Here is a 23,697-nt window from a genome sequence, read left to right as displayed (position 1 = left end):
AGACTTCAGTAAAGGTATCTCCTATATTAAAATCTCAGAAATGCAAAATAACATGATTGATGGAATTCTGTTATTTTCTTTAAAAAAAACACAGAAAAAGCTGAAAATATTGAATGAGTCAGGCAGGATCTTTGGAGAGAGGGTTGACAATTCAATTCAGTGACAATTCATTACTCAATTACCTTTCAATAGAATTATGCAAGGTATAATAAAAGACACAAGCAGAATCTCTTCTGTACCTTCTCCACCATTCAGTTACATGTGATAGCGGTAGAGCAGAGGTTTTCAACCTGTGGGGTCCGCGGCGGATTGCCAGGGGGTCCACGAGCAAGCTAAGAAAAAAATGGAAAAGCGACCTGTTACAAAGACGTAGCTTACTTGCTTGCTCCAGTTTTCCACTATTCAGAAAATTGGCCATATCTATTCTATCTGTTATAGGCGACAATCTTAGAGACTTAGTTGGTGTTCCCTTCTCGTAAGCTGCTGCTTAATATTCGATTTGTGTAGTCAGATTAGTCAGTAATGTTCACTACTCACTACTATTCTGTTGTGCACTAGTGTTAGCGAGACTGAGTGACGTTGTTGGTGTGCCTTAATAATATTGCTTACTTACCGTGCATTTACGCCACAGTGATATCACTGTTAAATGAAAAGTGTACAAGTGTGTAAATTTTAGCTTAGTTTTGATAATTTTGTTTATCAGTAATAGTAATTAAACTGTCCAGCTTGTATTGCTGAGTATGGAGAAATTTCTGAAGAAAAAGCTGACCAGAAACCAAAGATTCTGATGACGAAGGGGATAAGGGTGACCGAAAGAGAAAACAACGCAAGTATGATCCAGAATACATTTCATATGGCTTCATCGCAGTGGGGACAAATGCAGACCAACCTCTCTGTGTTGTGTGTTTGCAAACACTGTCCAATGACGCAATGAAACCAGTGAAATTGAAGCGCCATTTAACAACAATGCATCCAGATATTGCCAGTAAGCCGAAGGAATATTTTGAGCTGCAAAAGAAGCTGTACCTCAAGCAGAAAGGCAAAATGACAACCTGCACCACTGTAAATGAGAAGGCTCTTCGCGCATCATATTTGGTAGCATTACGAATAACACGTTCCAGAAAGCCTCACACAATTGGAGAAGAGCTTATACTGCCTGCAGCAGTAGATATGTGCGAAGTTGTACTGGGAAAAGAATCCAGTCAAAAACTGAAAGCCATTCCACTGTCTGATAACACAGTAAGCAGAAGAATTGGCAATATGGCGGAAGATATACAGAGCCAGCTGATAGCACGTCTTCAGCAAGTCAGATTTGCAATTCAGCTTGATGAAAGTACTGATGTTGCCAGTGCTGCGCAGTTGTTGGTTTATGTTCGATGTTGCTGGGAAGGAGAGGCTTTGGAAGACTTTTTGTTTTGAAAGGCGCTCCCAGGGTGTACAACTGGTGAAGAACTTTTCCGTGTGCTTGACACTTTTTTTTTGTACAATCGGCATTGGCATGGACATAGTGTATTGGAGTATACACGGATGGTGTTGCCGCAATGACGGGACGGAAGTCGGGTCTAGTCGCACGAGTGAAAGAAATAGCTCCACATGTAGCAGCAACCCACTGCATGATTCACCGTGAGGCTTTGGCTGCAAAGGATATGGATGAAAATCTTGTGGATGTGTTTTCCACGTGCATTAAAATCATTAACTTTATCAAAGCCAGGCTGCTCAATCATCATTTGTTTGAAAACATATGCCATGAAATGGAAGCCGAGCATAAGCATTTGTTGCTACACACAGAAGTCAGATGGCTGTCATGAGGCCGCGTTGTGCAGCATGTATATGAATTGCGAGATGAACTGCTCATTTTTCTAAATGAGCATAACGGATCGTTGGCACAGTTCTTGACAGATGAGGCGTGGGTTGCCAGATTAGCTTATCTTGCAGATATTTTCAACATTTTGAACAGCTTAAATCTATCGTTGCAAGGACCTGGCTCAAATGTTCTGAAAACGCATGACAAAATCAATGCCTTCCAGAAAAAATCCATATCTGGAAGGGAAGATGCGAGCAAGGCATCTATGATAGGTTTCTGTTGCTGGCTGACTTTCTGACAGTGAATGAGACTAAGACAGAGGCAATTGCGAGCACCGTTATGAACCATATTCAACAGCTGTCACATTATTTCCATGAGTATTTCGGTGACGATGACACGAGCATGTTTGATTGGATTCGAAATCCGTTTGAATGCATGCTTACTGATTTAACTGGACGTGAACAAGAAGAATTGGCTGAACTGTCACCTGACAGGACTTTGCGCTTGCAGTTCAACTGAATGTCACTGTTGTCGTTCTGGATAGCACATTCCCAGGAGTATCCGCTGCTGTCCGGCAAAGCAGTCAATGTTCTGTTACCATTTGCAACCACTTACTTCTGCGAAATAGCATTTTCTGCAGTGACTGCCATGCAAACCAAATACAGATCAAGACTGAATATTGAGGATGATGCATGCGTATGTTTGTTGCACATACCACCATGTTTGGACAAACTCTGCAGTGCAAAACAGGCACAACCTTCACATTGAACTGAACACTGAAAGACACCGCTGGTAATTATTGGTGACTGAAATAGTCACTATTTCAATAGGGCCTATGTGCAGTAATTTAAGTGTTGTATGCATGAATTATCGATTGTTTGATTTTGTGGGCTTTGGGGGTCCGCCATCTAACAAGGACATGTTCTGGGGGGCCGCAGCATGAAAAAGGTTGAAAACCACTGCGGTAGAGTGGATAGAAAAGAGATTCACCAGGATGTTGCCTGGGAAGGAACATTTTAGTTATGATGGGAGACTGGAGAAGCTGGGTCTGTTTTCCCTAGAAAGAATGAGGTTAAGAGAGAACATGATTTAGGCATATAAAATTATGAGGCATGTAGATAGGTTAGACTGCAGGAAGCTTTTTTCCCTTATCAGAGGTGAATAAAACTAGAGGTTGTAGATTGAGGATAGGGGGTAAGAGATTTAGAGGGGAGCTGAGGGTGACCATTTTCACCCAGAGAGTGGTGAGTACCTGGATTGCACTGCCAGAGAGAATGGTTGAAGCCATGCCGCAGACAACATTTAAGAAGTGTCCCGACAAGCACTTAAAATACCAAGGCATAGAAGGCTGTGGGCCAAGTGCTGGAGGATGGGATTAACATGGATGGGTGCCCACTGGTCAGTGTGGATGTAGGGAGCCAAATGGTCTGTTCCCATGTTGTATGGTTCTATGACCCTTAGATCATGGCTGATTGTTTACCTCACCATCACTTTCCAGCACTAATCCCATATTCCTTGATTCCCATAAGATCTAAAAATCTATTGACCTCTGTCTTGAAGATATTCAGCATGTGGAAAATCTGTCCTGCATTACATTAATCGGAGCTGCTCCAAAGTTGTTAACTATTGCATAAAATAATCAGCCAAATCTATTAGCAAAAGCAAGTGGTTGATACAGCACAATTAAGTAAGTAGAACCAGTTTTACATTTTATCTAACATAGTTGCTTTTAAAATTCCAAGTGATTGTGTTACATCCTGTCTGTGTAGTGAACAGATGATTCATTTCAATTACAGTTACCTGATTAGGGATTTACTTCAAACTAACTGGTTATTTGCATGTGGTAATAAGTTGTAAGATTGGTACAAAGAGTACATTTCTTTGCCTAGCACACGTTGTTGTGATATCATGTAATTTGTACAAGTCAGAAAATGGAAAGTTTCCCATTAAAGTGGATCAGAGACATTTGTTTTGACATTTACTACCAGTGAACTAATTTGAATCTTATTGTAAATCGAACAATCGACATTTTAGCCATCTTTTATAAGTGGAATATTTGTCAGAATGGAAAAATTATCATATACTTCCCTGACTTTTTGTGGCCTTTTAATTGAGAAATGAAGTAGAGATTTACAGTGCCATAAATACTATAAAATCTTATCAAATTTAAAGTCAGAGGTTTCAGTTGATGTGCTGATTGGGGCAGCTCAGATGTAATGTAATGCAGACACAAGTGGAATTGAGGAAACTTCTGGAGTGTGATGTGGCCTTTGATATAAGTTCTGAAGCAACACTGTTGCTGCATTTATATTAATGTCTGTTTATCCCCTCCATTGCCAAAGAATGGTTTTATATAAAGTTTAGTGCTGTAGTCCCAGTCACTGCTCTAGTATTTTCCCCAAGTGCATCGTTTTTCACATGCAAGTTGTGGCAATGAACGTCACTGTATTTTATGCTGTATGAGACATCAAGATCAAGACCTCTGGGCAGATTTTCCTCCTTTGTATCTGCAGTGTTTAAAAACAGTACATGCAGACTCATGAAGCATGTATTATGGCTTCAGACACTGCTTTTAGTTGTGAATTTCTTTCTTTCAATAAAAGATGTTTTACTGGTAGTTCTACCTGTTACTTGCCTAGGTCTGTAGCAATGCCAGTGTACCATCTGTTGGCTCTCTAGATGTGAGTTTGGGATGTTACTGCTTGAAGGAGCAGCAAGACATTACTAAAGTGTGAAGTTAATAGAGAATGGAGTTCTCTGAATAGAGCAGTGACAGGCTGTGAATAACCAAGTAAGGTCAAGAGGAATGAGCAGTCTTGGTCTGTTATCCCGTGGACAAAGTGGAAATATTACTGAGGACACATCGTTGACCTCCCAGGGGAGAACATGAAACAGAATAATGTGAAAAGAGGCAATATTGTTGCTGATAGTGTGGCTGCAGATGTGTTGTGTAGCACTAGGACATGAAAAATGGGGCTAAAAGATCTGGCAGCTCACAATGACCATAAGAAGTAGCAAAAAAACATACTGCCACAATTTGTAAACTCAGGTTCTAGCATATCTGCTCATTTTTCCAGGGATCAATGCCAGCATTTGCAATTCAGTTTAGCTGGAAGTGCCAAGTTCCCACCAACACAGAAGCTGGTCTTCACCCAATCTGAGTCATTCCATGTAATATCAAATGGCTAAGAACATTGAATATGGCAAAGCTATGGAACCAGGCAACAACCCAGCTGTAGCACTGTAAATCTGTGCTCCAGAACCAGCCACAACCCGAACCAAGCTGTTCCAGTAAGGCTGACATCTACCTGACAATGTGGAAAATTGCTCATGGACATCCTTCTCATAAAAAGCAGGACAAATCTAATCTGGCTAATTACTATCTACGCTGGCTAATTACTACACAATTGGTCTACTCTCAATCATTAACAAAGTATGGAAGCTGTCATCAACAGTGCTGATCTACTTACCAGTGCCCATCTTGCATTGCAACTAGACCACTTGTCAAGATCTTGTTACAGCCTTGACCCGAACCTGGACCAAAGAGCTAAACTCCAGAGGTGAACTGTCCTCTAGTTCAGTGCAGCTTTTGACTGAGTGTGACATGGGGGCGGTGGGGGGGAGGTGGTGGCTTCTGTTATAATAGTAGTCGATGGCTTTCAAGGGGAAAGTGCTCCAATACTTGGAATCAAAACTTGCACCAAGGAAGGTGGTTGTAGATGTTGAAGATCCATCATCCCATCCCCAGGACATTTCTGAGAGAGAGAGAGTTTAACCACTTCCCTCGACATTCAATAGCATTACCAACTATCCCCACTATCAACATTCTGGAGGTCACAATTGACCAGCAGAATGGACCAGCCAGATAAGTTCTGTGGCTACAAGTGCAAGCCAGAGACTGAGAATCCTGCAGTCTCACCTAAAACTGCAAAACCTTTGCACCATCTGCAAGGCACAAATCAGCATTGTTATGGAATACTGGATGAATGCAGCTCTAACAACAATCAAGAAGCTTGGCACCATCCAGGACACAAAGCAGGCAGTCTTGTTCCTCATCCACCACCTTAAACATTTACTCCCTCTGCCACTGGCATGCACTGGTTGAAGTGTGCATCATCTACAAAATGCTTTGCACATACTTGTTCAGACTTCTCCAACAGCACCTCCTAAACCTGTAACTTCGACCAACAGGAAAGACAAAGGCAGCAGGTGCATGGGGACACCCGTGCCTACAGAATCTCCTCCAAGTCACATGCTATCCTTAGAAATTTATCACTACTCTTTCATTGTTGCTAGGTCTAAATCCTGGATCTTTCTCTCCAACAGCACTAAAGGAGCTTGGGTTGAAAGGCGAACTAAGCAGCAAGACACTAGTCTGTCCGCGGGAGTAACAAATCAGAAATTGGTCATTGCATGGAAAGATGGCACGCAAAGGAGGTTGAGAAGAGCTGGAACAATGTCAGGCCAAGGGTCATAGTGAAACTCAAGGCAGTGAATGGGAGCGAGTTTTCCCCAAGTGGGTTAGTAGAGCAAGTAGGCAATAACAACAGGAAAATATTACAAGTATTCTATAAAAATAAAGTTTCACCCATCTAAGAGCGTTTCTTCAGAAGGTTGTGAATCTTTGGATTTCTGAATCCCAGAAAGTTGTGGAAATAGGTTTATTAAATATATTTAAGGCGGAGATTAACAGATATTTGAACTGCAAGGGAATCAAGGGGTATCTGGAAAGAACAGGAAAGTAAATGTTGGGTCAAGATTGAATCGGCCGTAACCTAATTGAATTGGGGAGCAGGACTGAGGGGCTGATTGGCCAACTCCAGCTCCTGTCTCCTATGTCAGAAACTTGAAGTGCTGACCATTATTGTCTCTGCCTGCAAGGGCTGAGTATTGGTCTACTTTGTGCAGGTCAGCAGGTGAATCTACGGTAAGTATTGCGTTATGATGGTAGTTAGATGCAAGGACAGAAGGTGTCCATTATTGAAGCATGTTAGGACAAGAATGAGACACTTGCAATTACTGTACATTTGGGCCAGAGGATTAAAGTGGAATGAGATGTTCCTGAGTGAAGAATGTCTGTCATTGTGGATAGAATCCCAGGGATTTAGCTGGACAGTGATTTAGCATTTTCAGAGCAAGTGTGGATATTCACAATCCTCCAGCAGCAGACAGTTCAGAGGGAGAGTCCATAATTTGGATTGTGCGAGAGCTGTTTCACCAGAGGTTCAGGTCTCTTTCAGGAGTTACAAAACTCTAAGGATTTAAGTGGAAATTGAAAAGCTCTGCTTTAGTGGGCTACAATGATGTATTTTCAATTGCATCTGGAAAAGGCAATATTGCTGCAGAACATGAACTGTGCAAGTCTTGGGAGGAGCTCGGTGTCTCAAAGGCTTGTGGTATTTACAGAATGGTCTGAATTAAGCACAGATTGATTTAGATGTTTGGAGAGGACTGTTTTGATGTGGACTGTTCTAAGTGACGGAAATCACAGTCAGATGGACTTGCTGATATCAACTCAATATAACGTGGCCAGAACATGACAAGAAACTAAAATCAGTCATGGCTGAATGGCAAGCATTGGAGATGATCCAGAGAGGGAAAGTTGGATGCATTGACTTAATTGCTTCAAACAAGACAGTAAGAAAGAAGAAAGGTCCAAAGTCTGCGGGAATTATATTTGAGTTCAGGTATCCAATAATATAACCGATTACCATGTGCAGCTACTGTAAGAGCTGATAAGCTGTTTGTTCCCTATTAACACTTGTAATTCTGTACAATACTAAATATATCCTTTGTTTTTGATCCAGAATTTTGTGCCACATGATGTGTGTAAGTAACATTCGAGTAACATTTTCCAAGTCGCTTAATAAAACACCACTGACCTTGTTTGAAATGAGAGAATTCCAGAGCTGCTTAATTACAGCAGTATAATGCCATATAGTACGTAACGGAATAACATCCTGAATGGGAGCCTTTTTCAAATCGGGTGTTTGAAGGAAATAATGAAGTGTGGATTGAGTGAATGTCTAAGCAGAACAGGAAGCTTTGAAGATCATGTCTCATACATGAGGACTGCATTTTAAAGTTGATAGCTTTGCGAGACAAAATTATTACTATTTTTATTCCCTAATGATTGATTTTGTTTTTAGATAAAAAAAATTAGTCCACTGATTTTGCTTATAACGAGGAGCATGATCCTCCGTGGGAATTACTGCTGCTGGTTTAAACCTAGTGCAAAAATGTTTACAAATCAGGATTAGAACAATAAGCTGCATCCATTATGTGGCAATAGAAGTTTCATATTTTATATTTTGTAATTCAAATGACACAGGAGTCTATTGCTGGCTCTTAAGCATTTTCTTGGTCCAATTCATCCTCTTATAACCCTGCAATCTATTCTCTTTCACATGCCTGTTAACTTCCCCTGATTCTTCTGACATCCATCTACACTAGGGATAATTTACAGTGGCCACTTAACCTACCTACGAGCACTTCTTTTGGATTTGGGGGAGAAAACTGGAGCACCTGCAGGAAACCCATGTGTTCGCAGGGAGACAGAGCCAGTTCCACCCAAACATTACACAAGGTTCGGATCAACCTCTGGTCCCTGCAGCTATGCAGCGGCAGCACTAACTGCTGGCTCACTGCACTGTGACTGTCTGTGCTGTACTTGATGATCACTATTGTTATTACTTGTGGCTGCTTCCTGAGACCAGTAATCTTCAGTTAGTGGTTGAGTGAGTGAGTCATATTCCCTGATAATTACACTGGAAGGAGTATCATTACTTGCAAATAATTGGAAACAGCTGGGCTGTTTCTGGGAAATGTGGGCAGTTGTACAAGGTGAAGCCTCATCAAAAATAGTACGGTTTTGAGTTGAAATAAGTTCTAAAAGCTGCTGCAATGTCATGCTCATCCTTTCATGACTGAATATAATAATGTTATTTTCAAATAATTCAGATTTGTTCAGCTCTTAAGTCTGTGTAATCCTGATTTTGCAAGTCCACAACAGGGTAAATGAGCATTGGAAATGTGGCTCTAGCTTGGGTTGCTGAATAAATGTAAAGAAGCAAACAGTTTCTTAGAAAAATGCAACAAATTAAACCTGGAAAGCTTGGGTTAGAGTGGGTGATGGAAATATGGCTTAAGCTAGAATTGTTGTGTAATGAAGTCAACTTTGTTATTTCTGCTGCATAAGGATGGTAGGTGGAACAAAGCCGGGAAGTCTGGGCTGACACACCTGGGAAAGCACAGATTCTTTTTTGTTGGAGGGCAAGAAAATGAAAGAAAACTATGAAACTGGGATTTGCTAGCATGGTGTACATGGGAGATCTGGCCTGCAGATGTGGGATTTCTGTAAACCACAGAAAAGCTGGTGTATCTGGTTGCTTCATCCAAGAGCACAAGAAAGCTGAACCGATGTATAAAGTCAAATTAACATGATTGGTATTGACTGCAGGTGATTACTTGTCCCTTGTTATTCATTTTCAGTAATTTATCTTGTATTTCTTTGCTTGATAGAGTAGATACCAAGAATTTGAGGGAATCTGGAACAGAGGGTCATAGTTTCAGAATAAGTGGTTACCCACTAAGGTGGAGATGAAGAGGATTATTATCTCATAAGGTGTTGAATCTTTGGAATTCGCTACCCAGAGAGCTGTGGAGACTGGATCACAGCTGAACGGGGCAGATTTTTGGTCTTTGGGGATTTAAACATTTCAGGGAAAATAGAGCTGATGTGAAGATCACTTCAGCTGTGATCATGTTGAATCACAGAGCATGCTTGAGTGGCTGTATGACCTACTACTTCTGCCTCTTGTGTTCTTCCTGCGCCGCTACATTTCAAAACTAAAATTGAAAATATTAAATAAATGAGCAATATTAAATAGCAGGATGTCAATTAACCTTAATTCTTGGTCATGGTCTTGGCCGTAGCTTCTTCCCCGCTGCCATTGAATTCTTGAACTGACCTGAAAAACCCTAATTTTACCTCAGACTATATTTCCTTCAACTTGCACGACACAATAAACAAAAATAATATAGCGACATTAGTGCAAGTTGTGTATAATTTAGATTAGGTTAGATCTCTTTATTAGTCACATCTATATCGAAACACACAGTGAAATGCATCTTTTGCGTAGAGTGTTCTGGAGGCAGCCCGCAAGTGTCGCCAACGTAGCATGCCCACAACTTTCTAACCCGTAGGTCTTTGGAATGTGGGAGGAAACTGGAGCGCCCGGAAGAAACCCACACAGACATGGGGAGAAGTTTTTCACTGTACCTCGGTACAAGGGACAATAATAAGCAGTACCAATACCAATGTACAAACTCCTTACAGACAGCGGCCGGAATTGAACCTGGGTCACTGGCGCTGTAATAGCGTTACGCTAACCCATGTAATATATGTTTGTCATGTTTGCAATGTATTGTGCTGTTGCTGCAAAAAGCTAATTTTCATTGGCATTTATACCTTGGGTACGTATACCCATGACAGTAAACTTGAACCTGATTTTTTTTTTGTAAAGGTGTAGTCATGGTTATAAGTTTTACTTTGAAACCTTCATTGAAAGTGAGACAGTAGTATTTTCCGTATCCATCTCTTGCTGTTCCCTGTGCTGCGGAACAGATGGGTGCTCTGCTTGGCTCCACCTTTGCTCCTCTGCAATAAATCAGCAACTATTTTGTAACAAGAGCTGAAGATTTTTCTCATTCTGTTTTCTCTTCACTGAGTTGCAGTGTGTTTCTTGAGCAACTCCTCACAATGGCACAGCAGAAATTGAGAGCTGTGGGAACACCAGCATGATGCAAACATTATATCCCTTTGTTCCATGGTGCACCTGTGCCACAAAGCATCTGGTGAGCTATGCTTTGTAACCGTGTGAATTGAACAATGCACGGTGCCAGCAAGAACCCTATTAGACTTTCACCAACTCGTGCAAGCTAGTGCCTGTTTGAGAGCTCATCTATGAAATACAAAATTAGAAACACCAGTCAAATTCCTTGGAGCGGGGAGCTTGAAAGGATATTTAATAGAGGTGTACAAAATTATGAAGCATTCTGACAGTGAGAGAGCCAGTTTCCACTAGAAGTGGGATTAGTAACCATAGATCATAGATTAAATGTAATTGGCAAAAGAATTGAGTACTTTTATCTCTGCTGACTTGTGGTCCAGAATGAAAAGGCTAGAGGAAGCAGATTCAGCTTTTAAAAGGAATTGCATTTTAAAAAAGAATTCTGCAGATGCTTGAAATCTGAAATAAAATTGGAAGTACTGGAAACACTCAAGTCGGGCAACATCTGAAGAGGAAAATAGAGACAGCATTTCATTTCTCGTCAGACTTGGGAAAAATTGGTGAGAATTCAAAGTTTTAAGTTGTGGAGAAAGGTTGAGGTGGAGCTGATGTTTCAGTGCATGGCAAGAAAACATTGAATAACAGAAGTGGTGAAGTCAGCTGAAGGAGGGTGGTAAAGCCTGGTGAACAACAGAAGGTATGTTTGAGGAGCATACATGTGGGAAGCAAAGAAGGAAATTGGAAACTACCAGAAGAGAGAGAGGAAAGCTGGTGAATACTGGAAGTACTGTATGAGATACAAGACTGGAACATTAGATTACTTGAAATTATTGAATTCATTGAGGAGACCAGGAGGCTATAGTCTTCAAGTTGAAAGATGAGATGCTGCTCCTCTAGTTTATATTGAAGGTTTGTTGAAATGGTGTGGAATGTCAATGTTGGAAGGGGTAGAGAATTAAAGTGACAAGTAAATGGAATCATGGGGTAACCCTTGTGGACTAAATGGAGGTTACCTTGTATGTATTTGGTTTCCCCAATGTAGAAGAGGCCACAATAATCAAAAGCAGTGTTCTGCTAAATTGGAAGTAGTACAAATGCATTGTTGTTTCACCTGGGAAGATTGTTTGAGGCCTTTGATGAAAGGAGGAGATAGGAGGGCAGGTATTACATGAGAAGGTACTGTGGGAAAGGGAGTTCATGTCAGTGGAGATGGAAGAATGGACCAGAGCATCTCAGAGGAAATTATCCTTTCTGCGTGGTCAAAGAGGGAGGGGAGAAAATGAGGCTGATGTTGGAGGTGCTGGAAATATATGGAGGCTGATCTGTTGAATGTATGGAACTCTTGTTAATTCACAAGCAAAGGGAGTCTAATTTGATTCACCTCAGTCTAGTGTGTAGCCTAATTTTTGCCAGGGGTCCTCACTGCCAAGTAGGGATACAACAAGAGTTAATTAAAGTAGAATGTAGACCAGACAGGATATTGCCTTTTGTCTAATCACACCCACTGTAATTATAGTGCTTTCATATTATCAAGAAAGTTCATGTTACAGCTGTGGCTTAGTCGTTGTTTAAAACCTGAAATTAGCTTGTTTTATCTGTCTTGGTTTATCTGGTATTTGTTTTAAAACATAGAAATATTCTAAAGTATTTTCAAGGACATGTAATTTGTGTATGTTGCTTACAGGACTCGACCAAAACCTCAGTCTAATATATGTGCACTAATAAAGTGAATATTTATTCTTCAGCCAATTCTTCCATAGACAACAAAGGGGTTATGTATTGAGAGTTTAGACTCAGTCTGTTCAAATGTAGTATAATTGCCATGTGATCACTCAGTAGTTTAGGAAGATATCAGAACACTGACATAAGATCTCTGGATGGTAACTAACTTTAGTCAGATCTCTGATCAGATACATATTTGCTGTTCAGGGGATTCAAAAGATCTGGAGTCTGGTGGGCAAATGGAGTTGAGTTTGAAGATTATCCAGTGGAGCAGGAGTCCAATGGTCCTTTATTCCTGTTTCTTGTGTCCTTGCGTTCCCTCTTTTCTAAATCCTTCTGTGGTAGTCTTTTTCCCAGGGAGAGGGTGCTGTAAACAAGAGGGCATAGGTTTAAGATCATAGGTGAGAGATTTAAATGGGACATCAGGGGCAGCTTCTTCAAGCAAAGGGTGGTGCCTATTTGGAATGAGCTGCCAGAAATAGTGGTTGAGATGGGCACGTTAGCAATACATTTAAAAGCCATCGAGATAAGTACATGGATAGGAGAGGTTTAGAGGGGTATGGGCCAAATGCAGGCAAATAGGACTAGCTCGCTGGGCAATACAGTTGGCATGGATGAATTGCATTGAAGGGCCTGTTTCCATGCTGTATGACTCTATGACAGTTGGTAGTATGAAGATACCAGAATGTAAAACTGCAAACCCTTGCGCTCCCAAGAGGTATTGGCATTTCTGATCTCTAATATGTGTCTGTGTTAATGTTAACTGTAGCATTTTTCTTGGTGAAACGTGCTGTTATATTATGGCAGGAGCATTATATCCTGCACGAATTACATGTCATATCTTCTGTTGCCTGGATGGGGGGGGGAAGAAGATGAGAGGAGAGTGGACTGGACGATTGGGCCTTACAAGGCAAGAGTGTAGCACTGTTTATTTGGGGAGATTAATGGGAGTTGAGAAACATACTCCCAGATATAGCATGATAGTACTTAAATTTGGGCAAGACCAATCCTCAGAGGATTTGCTTTTTGTAGTATATTAGAGCAATGTTTGAGTTCTAGTCTCCAGGACATATTAGTAAATATAATACCTGAGGATTCAGGCCAGGCCATGATATCATCAGATTCTGGAGGCCATATTTACCTCGATTAGCTTCTTTGTTGCACTCTAAGATCACAATGCACAAATAAGAGCTTGGGGTTACTGGCCCAATTACTCCGTCTCCTCAGTATACTCAGTCTCCTCAGTATACTCAGATACTGGCAACACAAGTGTACTCAATATGTACAGGATATGTTCCTCCTCCCATATTCATTCAGCTTCCTCATTAGGATCAAAGGAGCATTGAAAAGCCTCTAACTGCTAAATTGTGCCCCACTTGTTAAGGGAAATTAGCTTGTACCAGTTCCTGGCTCAAGACTTCTGCAAGTTGCAGACAAAAAGATTCAGAGTTCTTTGTGCCATCGCAACTGATCTCTCTCCATTTTGAGTAGCCATTACCCATTTGTTGGTGAGGGCTTTCACATTTTTTTCAAAGGAGGCTTTGAGAATACATGAAGTGTTTCTTGTGTCCTTCTGATAATCCCTTGCCATGATGGATCTTAGAGTAGAGTGCCTATTTCAGGGGTCTACAGAAGAAGCCTACCCATTGGAGTCTGCTGAGTGCAATTTGTGCCTGTGTTGAGGAACCCTTCTCAAGCGTTCTTGCCACAATACACCAGGTGGCCTCCAACAAGCTCCCTTCCCTTCCCACTGCCCCCCAGAATCAGAGCTAATTTATATGATGAATGGGAATCTGTTCAGGCTACATCCAACAACATACCCTGACGCTAAGGGTCCGCAACAGAAGTCTGGAAAATGTGGGCCACTTTCCATATCTCAGGAGCCACCTTTCAGTGAAGCCAGGAACTGGTAATGAAATTTATCAGCACCTTCAGTGTTCAAAGAATGGCAACAAGAAAGTCAAAGCTTTGGAAAGGTACACCAGTGCTCCTTTCTGCAAAATCCTCTAAATCCAACAGCAGTAAAGACAAACAAATGTCACTTTGTCTTTTAGCCCCAGAACGACAGCACTGAGGCTCGAAGTTTAATTGTGCAATCAGGTATGTCTGGTTTCAATATGCCCAAGTGCCTTGAATAGCAAAAGCAAATTAGGTGTGAGTTCAATTCCATAGTTTTCTTTGAATTAGTTAATATATTGATACTCATTAGTGTAAAAAATTTTTGATAATCTATATAGGTAAACCATAAAAGAATGATGTACAAGTGGACACTCAGTAAATCCAGCTATTCAATTTTGCACTCCATATGCTTCAGATTTCAGTCTTTTACACCTCTGCCATGTCGCAGAAATATATTGTGGTGCATATGGTAGCCTGCTGTTGGTTTCTTCCAACTCCGCCTGTTTATGCCACACATATTCCGTTGTTATGAGGACATAGGCCTGGTGTAGTGAATACCTTGGGTCTCATCACTAAGGCAGAATTTGTTCAGCATTGCACAGAGCAAGTGGAAATTTAAAATTTGACAAACCCTTTGAGCGTTGAGATAAAATGTCCCAAATGAATTAGGAAATGGTGCACGTGTAAACCCAATTTTTGATAGGAAACTGGACCAATTCCACATGTGGTCAAACAGTCTCTGGAATGTAGCCTATGTGGAGGCCAGTAAAACATGTGTTATGAAGCAACTTGAACATTGTGCGCCAGAGTAGAAAACCAGCAGCAGCTGGGCAATCTTTTCAGAAAGGCTGACACTGGAGTGGTTCTGGTGTAAAAACTACCTTCCTACTTAACTTACGGGCCTTGGAATTTTCTTGTGCAGTATGGTGTTTTTCTGTTCTAAACAATCAAATTTTAGGTGAGCTTGATTGTGTTGCAGGTTTCTGGGTGCATTGCCTATTCAAAGTCATTTCTCTCCCTGTTGCCCTGCCTTTTGATGCTTGAAGGCTCTTGGACATGTTCAATGACTGCAAATTGTGTAAACGGCACAATTATTTGACCTTAAGTATCTGCAGCCCTTTTCTTTCTGCTTCCACCCATCTTCCTGAACTTCTCCCACGCACCCATTATCTTCAATCCATCCTCCACGTTTCCTGGTCTTTTCCTCAGAGTCAGACCCCCTTCTCTTCTGTCCTACTACTTTCTCTCTACTTATCATCTCCCACTACAGTGACTTTCCACCACCCCCACCCTTCAGTCTTCCCAAACTCAATTCTGCTCCCACCACTTTCTCCATATTTTCTTCCTTTGCCATGATGTTGGATAGCAGAGGTAAGGTTTTAGTGTACAGGGCGGGGCTTTGTGTCATATGTGGTAGAACATGATATCTTGCACTGAGTTAAAATGGGCCTCAGGAACAGCGTTTCAAAACCTGAAAGCATGAGTTGTGTAATATCTGGACCAATTTTCCTTTATTGCTTTTGGAAAAAGAGGGAAAGACAACTTGTATAATGGACATATGTCAGAGACATAAATTGATGCATTTCTTTGGGACCAGGAGCATACATATTGGGAAAGGTGGAAGGTTGATATTTCAAATGATGCATTCGGTTTTACTTTAAAGCACTTTTACACTCTATAATTGATGGAAATTCAGTCAAATAACAAGAAAAGTGTTATTGAGGTTTACAGATAACTAACATTTCTGCCAAAGCTCTGTGATCGAATTGTGACAGCAACAGTAAATGTTTGGTGAGTGAGATGGGCTTTGGCACAGTCTACTAGTTTCCTGGGCATTATGACTAATTCTATCATCCTATTTCACGTATTTTATAATTAACTAATAGGATTATAATTCTTCAGCTGCCATGTTTACCAGATGTTTACATTGTTTTGATATTACCATTGCAATAATACAGCCTCATTGCTAGTGTAGTCCTGGAGAACAATGGCCTGTGTGCTTCCCTTTTTGTGCAGTTGAAGCTTCTGCTCTTCATCCACCCCCTTAATTCTGCTACTCTTCATTTTCCCCATCTTAAAGTACTATCCCCTTCACCTCCCGTTTACTGCCATTTATTTTTGTCCTCCCATCACTTGGTCTCCAAGCACTGCTCTTGCTCAAGCCCTGCTGTTCACTGAAGTAATTCCAGATGCTACATACCTCAGATAGGAATTCTCTGTGCTTTCAGTGATTGCCACGTGTATGCATTGTCTCAGATCTTTTTTTTTGCTTCTGAATATCCTGGGGAGAAAAAGCACTTGAATATAATAAAATCACCCAAACACTTGTAAATATAAATAATTAAAACTATTAAACAGATTAAGAAAGTGTAGCACCTCATTCTTATCTTTCGTCTTTGTAAATGTATAATTATCATTCAAATGAAAGGGTTTGGGTCCTATCACAGCTCTAACCTGGTGAAGGATCTGAAAGCAGGTTCCCTACAGGTTCAGCAAATTCCTGTTCCAGCACAAGATTCCATGCAGAGTCCAATGGTGGAGGGAAGCCAGGAAATTATTGGTGGAGTTAGCTAGCAACATTGGAACTTCTGCTGGAAGCACTCAGCAGGTCAGTGTTAAACAACGGCTAATGTTTCATATCCAGGACCCTTTGCTATTCTGACAAAGGGTCTAAGATCTAAATCATTAATTCTTTCTCTCTTTTCACAGATGCTGCTTGACTTGCTGAGTGTTTCTAGCATTTTTTGTTTTTATTTTGGGTTTCCAGCATCCACAATTTGTTTTTATGTTCATTGGAACTCCCACACCTGTCCAGGAATCTGGACACTTGTAGATACTTATATGATCCCATGTAAAAGGCACTGGACAGAGTTGACTCATTAAAAATTTTACACCACTGTTTAAACACACATCTTGCTCTCTCCATATTAGGCAGATCCGTGAGGTCAAGGATGGAGACACAAGAGACTGCGGATGCTGGCAGCTTGGGCAAAAAGTAAATTGCTGGAAGAACTCAGCGGGTTATGCCACTTGATCAGTTGAGTTCTTCCAACAGTTTATCTTTGTGAGCTCGAGGATGACTGACTCCCACTTTAGTTCTGTAGATTCTGAGGTGGCTGATGAGGCCAATTTGGAATCTGCTGACTGTCACGGATTGGGAATAAGGTACTTGAAGGGGTGGATGGTGGTGAGATTGGGAGGTGGTGTGTTCCTGCTGAGACTTTAGGCTCACAATGCCATCCTAAATGATGCTTTATTTTGAGCTGCTGTGGACCAATCCCACAAGTCAGTGTCAATATTGCCCTTGGCCAAGGAGGACTTGAGAATGTCCTTAAATTATTTCTTTTGTCTGACTGATAACCTTCCGCTGTCATGAAGCTCTGAACTGAGTGCTATTTTGGGGAGTATGGTTGGGCATGTGCATTGTGTGGCTGCATACTGGGAGCCAATTGAATGTCAAGGCAGCTCAATGACTGAAGTTAGCAAGACCTTGCTTCTGAGGTGGAGGTAACTCCGGTTGAATGATTTCCTATTTTTCTGCAGAATAGCTACACTTGAGTGGGAAGCTTATTAGATTGTTGTGAGAAAGATTGAGAAAAATATTGGGGTGATGATGCATCCTTGCTTGTTGTTGGTCTGCATTGAGATTGTGTCTGCTGTGAATCCATTGGTTAACATTGTGGCTTGAGTGCTTGTTGTTTAGCAGAAGTAAGTTGATGAATATGTGTGAGTACTCAATTTTGAGATGAATGCTGCCAGGTCCCTCTCGATTAATGGAGTTGGTCTTTTTATGAGGTCAAAAAATGGCTGGGGTGTTAGTTGATGTGCAGTGAAGATCATGGCCACTGTGTCCCTTAAGTTCATATTGCTATCTGGGGAGCAACTATTCAGGAGGAGGTGTATATGGACAATGGCTTTCCCTGTGGAGACACCTCCAGTAATTCATGCAATCAAATTTGTCTCCTTTCTTGAAGATGGAAATGATTCTGGTGTCTGAGGTCCCTTTACATGTCCTTCCCAAATGTTCTGAGATGAGGTTGAGAATTTGTGAGCAAAGTTCCTCTCTGCCAAGTTTTAAACTTCAGTAGGAATACTGTCTTCTCTTTTTGACCTTGTTTTTCAGTTGGCATGTGGCCTTTTCAACATCTTGTCCTGTTAGAGGGCATGCATGTAAGATGAGGGGGGTAGGATCAGAACAGACATCAGGGGTATGTTTTTTTACTCAGAGAGTGATGGATGCCTGGAATGCATTGCCTGATAGGATGGTGGAGGCAAATTCTTTGGGGGCTTTTAAGAGGGGCTTGGATGGGCACATGAATGAGAGGAAAATGGAGGGATATGGGCATTCTGTAGATAGAAGGGATTAGCTATGTTGGTACAACATTGTGGGCCGAAGGGCCTGTTCTGTGCTGTACTGTTCTATGTTCTGTGTTTCTAGAGTGGTGGTAAGTCTGGACCAGATGGTTTGCTCTCAGATATGAATGAAGGATACTCGTGTCAGGAGTTTTTTAACATGTTCATTTGCACAAAATAGCTTAAGACTACACTGCTCCACGACCTATTTATGCCTCTGTGCTTCAAAGATATTTGCACTTATTTGCTCAATCTCCCACAGCATAGACTCTATGGCCAGAAGTGGGAATGTTGTTTCCAATCATTTTCTTCTATGCAATTATTGATCAAAATTAATAACAGAAAATGCTGGAAATACTGAACAGGTCACATTGCATCTGTGGGAAGAAAAACAGAGATGACGTTTTAGGTTCAGCATTTTCTGATTTTATTTTTAGATTTTGAGCATCAACAGGGTTTTTTTTATTTTCACTTACTTATTGATCAAAAGGTTGCATGGTGTTTTAAAGGGGCAAGTTGTGATTATGGGATTTGGATGATGATGCCTCCTGTTTCAGGGGAAACAAAAAACTTTCTTAAATTTTATGTTGGCTGCTAAATGTTGCATGTGTCAGTGTTAGTGTCATTTTTTCCCATGTGTGAATGCTTGGATGAATGAAGTGTTAGGCATTGTGTTACAAAATTCAACAGGATTCACCATGGCAATGTGATTGTGCATGTTTCTGCACAAATAACCTCTATTTATGTACAATTGTAAAATCATGACCATGGGAAATCTAAAACGGGTGGGATATACTTTTTAGATTAGTGAGCAAATCTCTGAACACACGATGTGGGCAAATGTTTAAGTTATGTTACGTGTTATTATTAAGTATCCAACCAGGACAGGAGGCTCTCAGAGTGAAGCCAGCATGGTTTCGGAAACAGTAAGACATGAATTTATTGAAATTCTTTGAGGAGGTAGTGAGTACACTGAGGAGAACTGTCCAGGGGACATACTTTCATTGCAATGCCAGAAGGTGTTTTCACATAGAGAAATTTAAAGAAGATTAAAATTATTGAATTATGGAATCTCAGCTGGCTGCAGAGTTGACTACACTCAATTTGAAGCTTTTATTTGCTTTGAAAGAAAGCAAATTATCCATGAATTCATATGAAAAAGTTTAAGTAAAATGGCACAAAGCCTCTTTCAGCTTGGGTGGAAAGTAGCTAAATTAGTGGATTATCCATATTATTTATCATTAGTTTTGGAGGAAAAGATCGTTGGGGAACAGGGAATATGTAGTTCAAAGAGAAAGCAAGTAAAACTTGCAGTATTTAATGTTATTTATGGGTGTTTATTTTTAGGAACCAGTTTTAAACTATTTAAAAAAATCTGTGGAATACTTAAATCACATTTTTGATGACCCTTGCGCTTTTAGTAGTTTAAAAGGTTGCGATGACCCATAAAATGAAGCATGCAAATTAAATAGATTCATGAATTAGCATTCAGCATGAAAGAATGGATAACAATGTTTCCAAAAGTACCATGAAACATTCCTGCAATAGGTGAGAATTCTCCCAATGGCATAGAAACTTGGGAAGAATGTTAGAGTTTTCCCTTTAAGAGGTTTAATCGATTCACTAGGGAACACGTCCAGGTAAGTTTTTATTCCTTCCCTGATTTCACTTGATTTCAGGCTATATACCATGAGACGCGCATAAATTTCTTGTTGATTCATTGACATTGTTGGGCAGCTAACAGATCCCATGTATCCATTTAGCAACTTGAAAAATATTTCATCTGTATATGGTTTAATCCGGATGGGAGCCAATGCTATCCCGTTATCACTCTTTGTCATATTTGGCAACTTTTTGGCATTCAGCATGTCAATGTTTGCATTTATGATAGAAATAACATATGTAAGTTCTGCAAACTGAAATTAGAGTATCTGAACATTGAGTGGCACTATCATCCTTGTTACACAATTTGTTATAATTTTAGAAAATGTTTCAATTACCAGCTTTTTCAGCAAAATTCTAAATTAAGGCTTTAACTAACCAAATTTAAAGGAGAAAATAACAATTACGTGATTAGCTATTAAGGATAAATTATCTTCGGTGCTATTCAATGTGCTTTATTAATTTGTTTGTTTGACCTTGGTGTTTCTGAAAAGACTAGACTCAAATACAAATTTGTCCCAAGATACTGTGGGACGTAGTGGTTAGCGTGAAGCTATTACAGCGCCAGCGATTGGGGTTCAATTCCCATCACAGTCCATAAGGAGTTTATACATTTTCCCTGTGTCTGCGTGGGTTTCCTCCGGGTGCTCTGGTTTCCTCCCACATTCCAAAGACATATGGGTAAGTTAACATGGGTTTAAAATGGGCAATGTGGACTCATTGGGCTGGAAGGGCCTGTTACCATGCTGTAAATAAAGTTTAAAAAAAAATAAACAGCCAGATTTGCCAGGGAGGTGGTGGAAGAAGACACGATAGCAACATTTAAGAAGCATTTGGACGGACACATGAACAGGCAGGCAATAGAGGGATATAGATCATGTGCAGGTAGATGGAATTAGTTTAATTTGGCATAATGGTCAGCACAGACCATGATAGGATGTTGGTGAGACTACACCTGGAATATTGTGTGCAATTCTGGTTTCCATACGATTTGATGGATGTGATTTAAGCCAGAGAGAGTGCAGAAAAGATTCACAGGGATATTGCTGGGACTGGAGGGCTTGAGTTGGGAGGAGAGACTGGATTGGCTGTGTCTGTTTTCCCTGTAGGAGACTGAGGAGTGACCTTTTGTAGAGGTTTATGAAATCATGAGTGGCATGGATAAAGTTGATGGTCACTGTCTTTTTTTCCCAGGGTAGGGGAGTCTAAAACTTGAGGGCATAGGTTTAAGGTGAGAGGGGGAATGTTTAAAAGGGACCTGAGAGGCAATTATTTCCACACAGAGGGTGGTGGCTATATGGAAGAAGCTACCAGAAGAAGTGGTAGAGGCCTGTCCAAATAAAACCATTTAAAGGCATTTGGACAGGTTATGGATAGGAAAGGTTTAGAGGGATATGGACTAAATGCAAGAAAATGGGACAAGCTCAGGAAGGCACCTTGGTCAGCATGGATGAGTTTGGCTGAAGCGCCTGTTTCCGTGCTGTATGACTTTATGATGGGCTGTTCCTGTGCAGTACTTTATGTCCTATGCTCTATCTGAATATGAAGCATGATATGTTTTTTTCAAGATGCATCTGTGCATTCAGTAAATTTTCTGATGGGTTTTGCCTTGGCATCCAGTAGTTCACAGTTACTACAAGTGTGAGGTACTACAAGTATTTGGGAGGACAAATAAGGAAAAGACATAGATTAAATGGTAGGGCCATGAGGAGTGTTGATGAACAGGGGACATTAGTACATGTTCATAACTCCCTGAAAATAGCAGCATAGGTAGAGTGGCTGGTGACAAATGCGCATTAGATGCTTATCTTCATCAGCTGTAGCACAGGATATAAGAGCTGGAATGTCATGTTGCAACTTTATAAAACATTAGGTTAGGCCACATCTGTAGCATGGTGTGCAGTCTGGTCACAACTCTGTTGGAAGGATGTGATTGTGCTGGAGAGGATGCAGATGAGATTCACCAGGATGTTGCCTGGATTGGAGCATTTCAGTTACAAGGAGAGATTGGAGATGCTGAGGGGTGACCTGATAGAGGTTAAACAAAACTATGAAGGGGATAGGTAGGGTACACAGTAAGAGTCTTTTTTCCAATGGTGGGGTGTCTAAAACAAGAGGGCAGAGGTTTAAGATGAGAGATCGGAGGTTTACAAGGGGATCTGGGGGGAAAGTTTTCACACAGTGGGCAGTGGGAGTCTTGGATGAACTGCCTGAAGAGATGGTGGGGGCAGACACTCCCTCAGCATTAAAGAAGCATCTAGACTAGTACTTAAGTTGCCAAGGCTCAGAAGGTTATGGACTTAATGTGGTTAAAGGGGACTAGTGTAGATTGGCATAACAGAAAACGTGGATGTGGTGGGCTTGGAGTTATTAATACTGATTGCAGCATTGCAGGTCAAAAGCAGAATATTGTGGATGTTGGATGTACTCATAAATCGGGCAACGTCTGTGGAACAAGAAATGATTAATGTTTCACAGAGAGACAGCATGGAGGTTGGGCCCTTCAGCTCACCAAGTCCACACTGACCATCAACCACCCATTTGCACTACATCCACATCTTCTGTTATTACCAATCTTCACTAATCCCCTGTACTCTAGACAATTAACCTACCAATCTGCACGTCTTTGGCATGTGGGAGGGAAACTGGAGCACCCAGAGGAAACACACGAGGTCACAGGGAGAATGTGCAAACTCCACACAGACGGCACCCGAGGTCAGGATTGAACCCAGCTCTCTGGCGCTGAGGCAGGGACTCTACTAGCTGCACCACCGTGCATCCTGCACTTGCACTATGATAGCTGTTTTGCTCTCTATACTTAAGTGCAAAAGTCATGTGGAAAAGAAAGCAATGTGTTTCCTCACATTTCACAGTTATTATGATTTACTGCAAGTTGTTAAGTTTATATTTATAACATCAGTATTTTATTGAGGGATAAATCTTTGCATTTTCTATCGCAGTTTAAATGGGGATTTAATGAATTAATAACATCTGTGAAATCTTTGTTTCTATGATTACCTATGTTTGGCATATATGCTAGGTGGCATATCTTATCTGGATGAATTGGTCATTTTTTAAATAGTAATAAGATGATATTTATTTATTAGTCACATGTACATCGAAACACACAGTGAAATACATCTTTTTGCGTTACTGAGAATGTGCTGGGGGCAGCCTGCAAGTGTCGCCACTCTTCCGGCGCCAACATAGCATGCCTACAACTCCTAACCTGTACATCTTTGGAATGCAGGAGGAAACCAGAGCACCCGAAGGAAACCCACGCAGACACGGGAAGAACGTACAAACTCCTTACAGACAGCGGCGGGAACTGAACCCGGGTCGCTGGCGCTGTAATAGCATTATGCTAACCGCTACACTGCCGTGCCACCGAAATATTTATGTGTCACATTCCTGCAACATAATTACCAAATTCTCTTGATGTACTGAATAGGAAGTATATAAAGA

General features: G+C 40.9%; 1 protein-coding gene across 1 annotated transcript in view; it reads left to right on the top strand.

Moving 5' to 3' along the window:
* me1 (malic enzyme 1, NADP(+)-dependent, cytosolic) overlaps positions 1 to 23,697 on the top strand; it is a 241,267-nt gene that overhangs the window by 133,632 nt on the left and 83,938 nt on the right. The gene's annotated exons all lie outside the window — the stretch shown is intronic.

The sequence above is a fragment of the Pristis pectinata genome, chromosome 10 (assembly GCF_009764475.1).
Source record: "Pristis pectinata isolate sPriPec2 chromosome 10, sPriPec2.1.pri, whole genome shotgun sequence".
NCBI lineage: Eukaryota > Metazoa > Chordata > Chondrichthyes > Rhinopristiformes > Pristidae > Pristis > Pristis pectinata.
The sequence above is the reverse complement of the archived record's forward strand: the minus strand, read 5'-3'. Positions and strand labels throughout refer to the sequence as shown.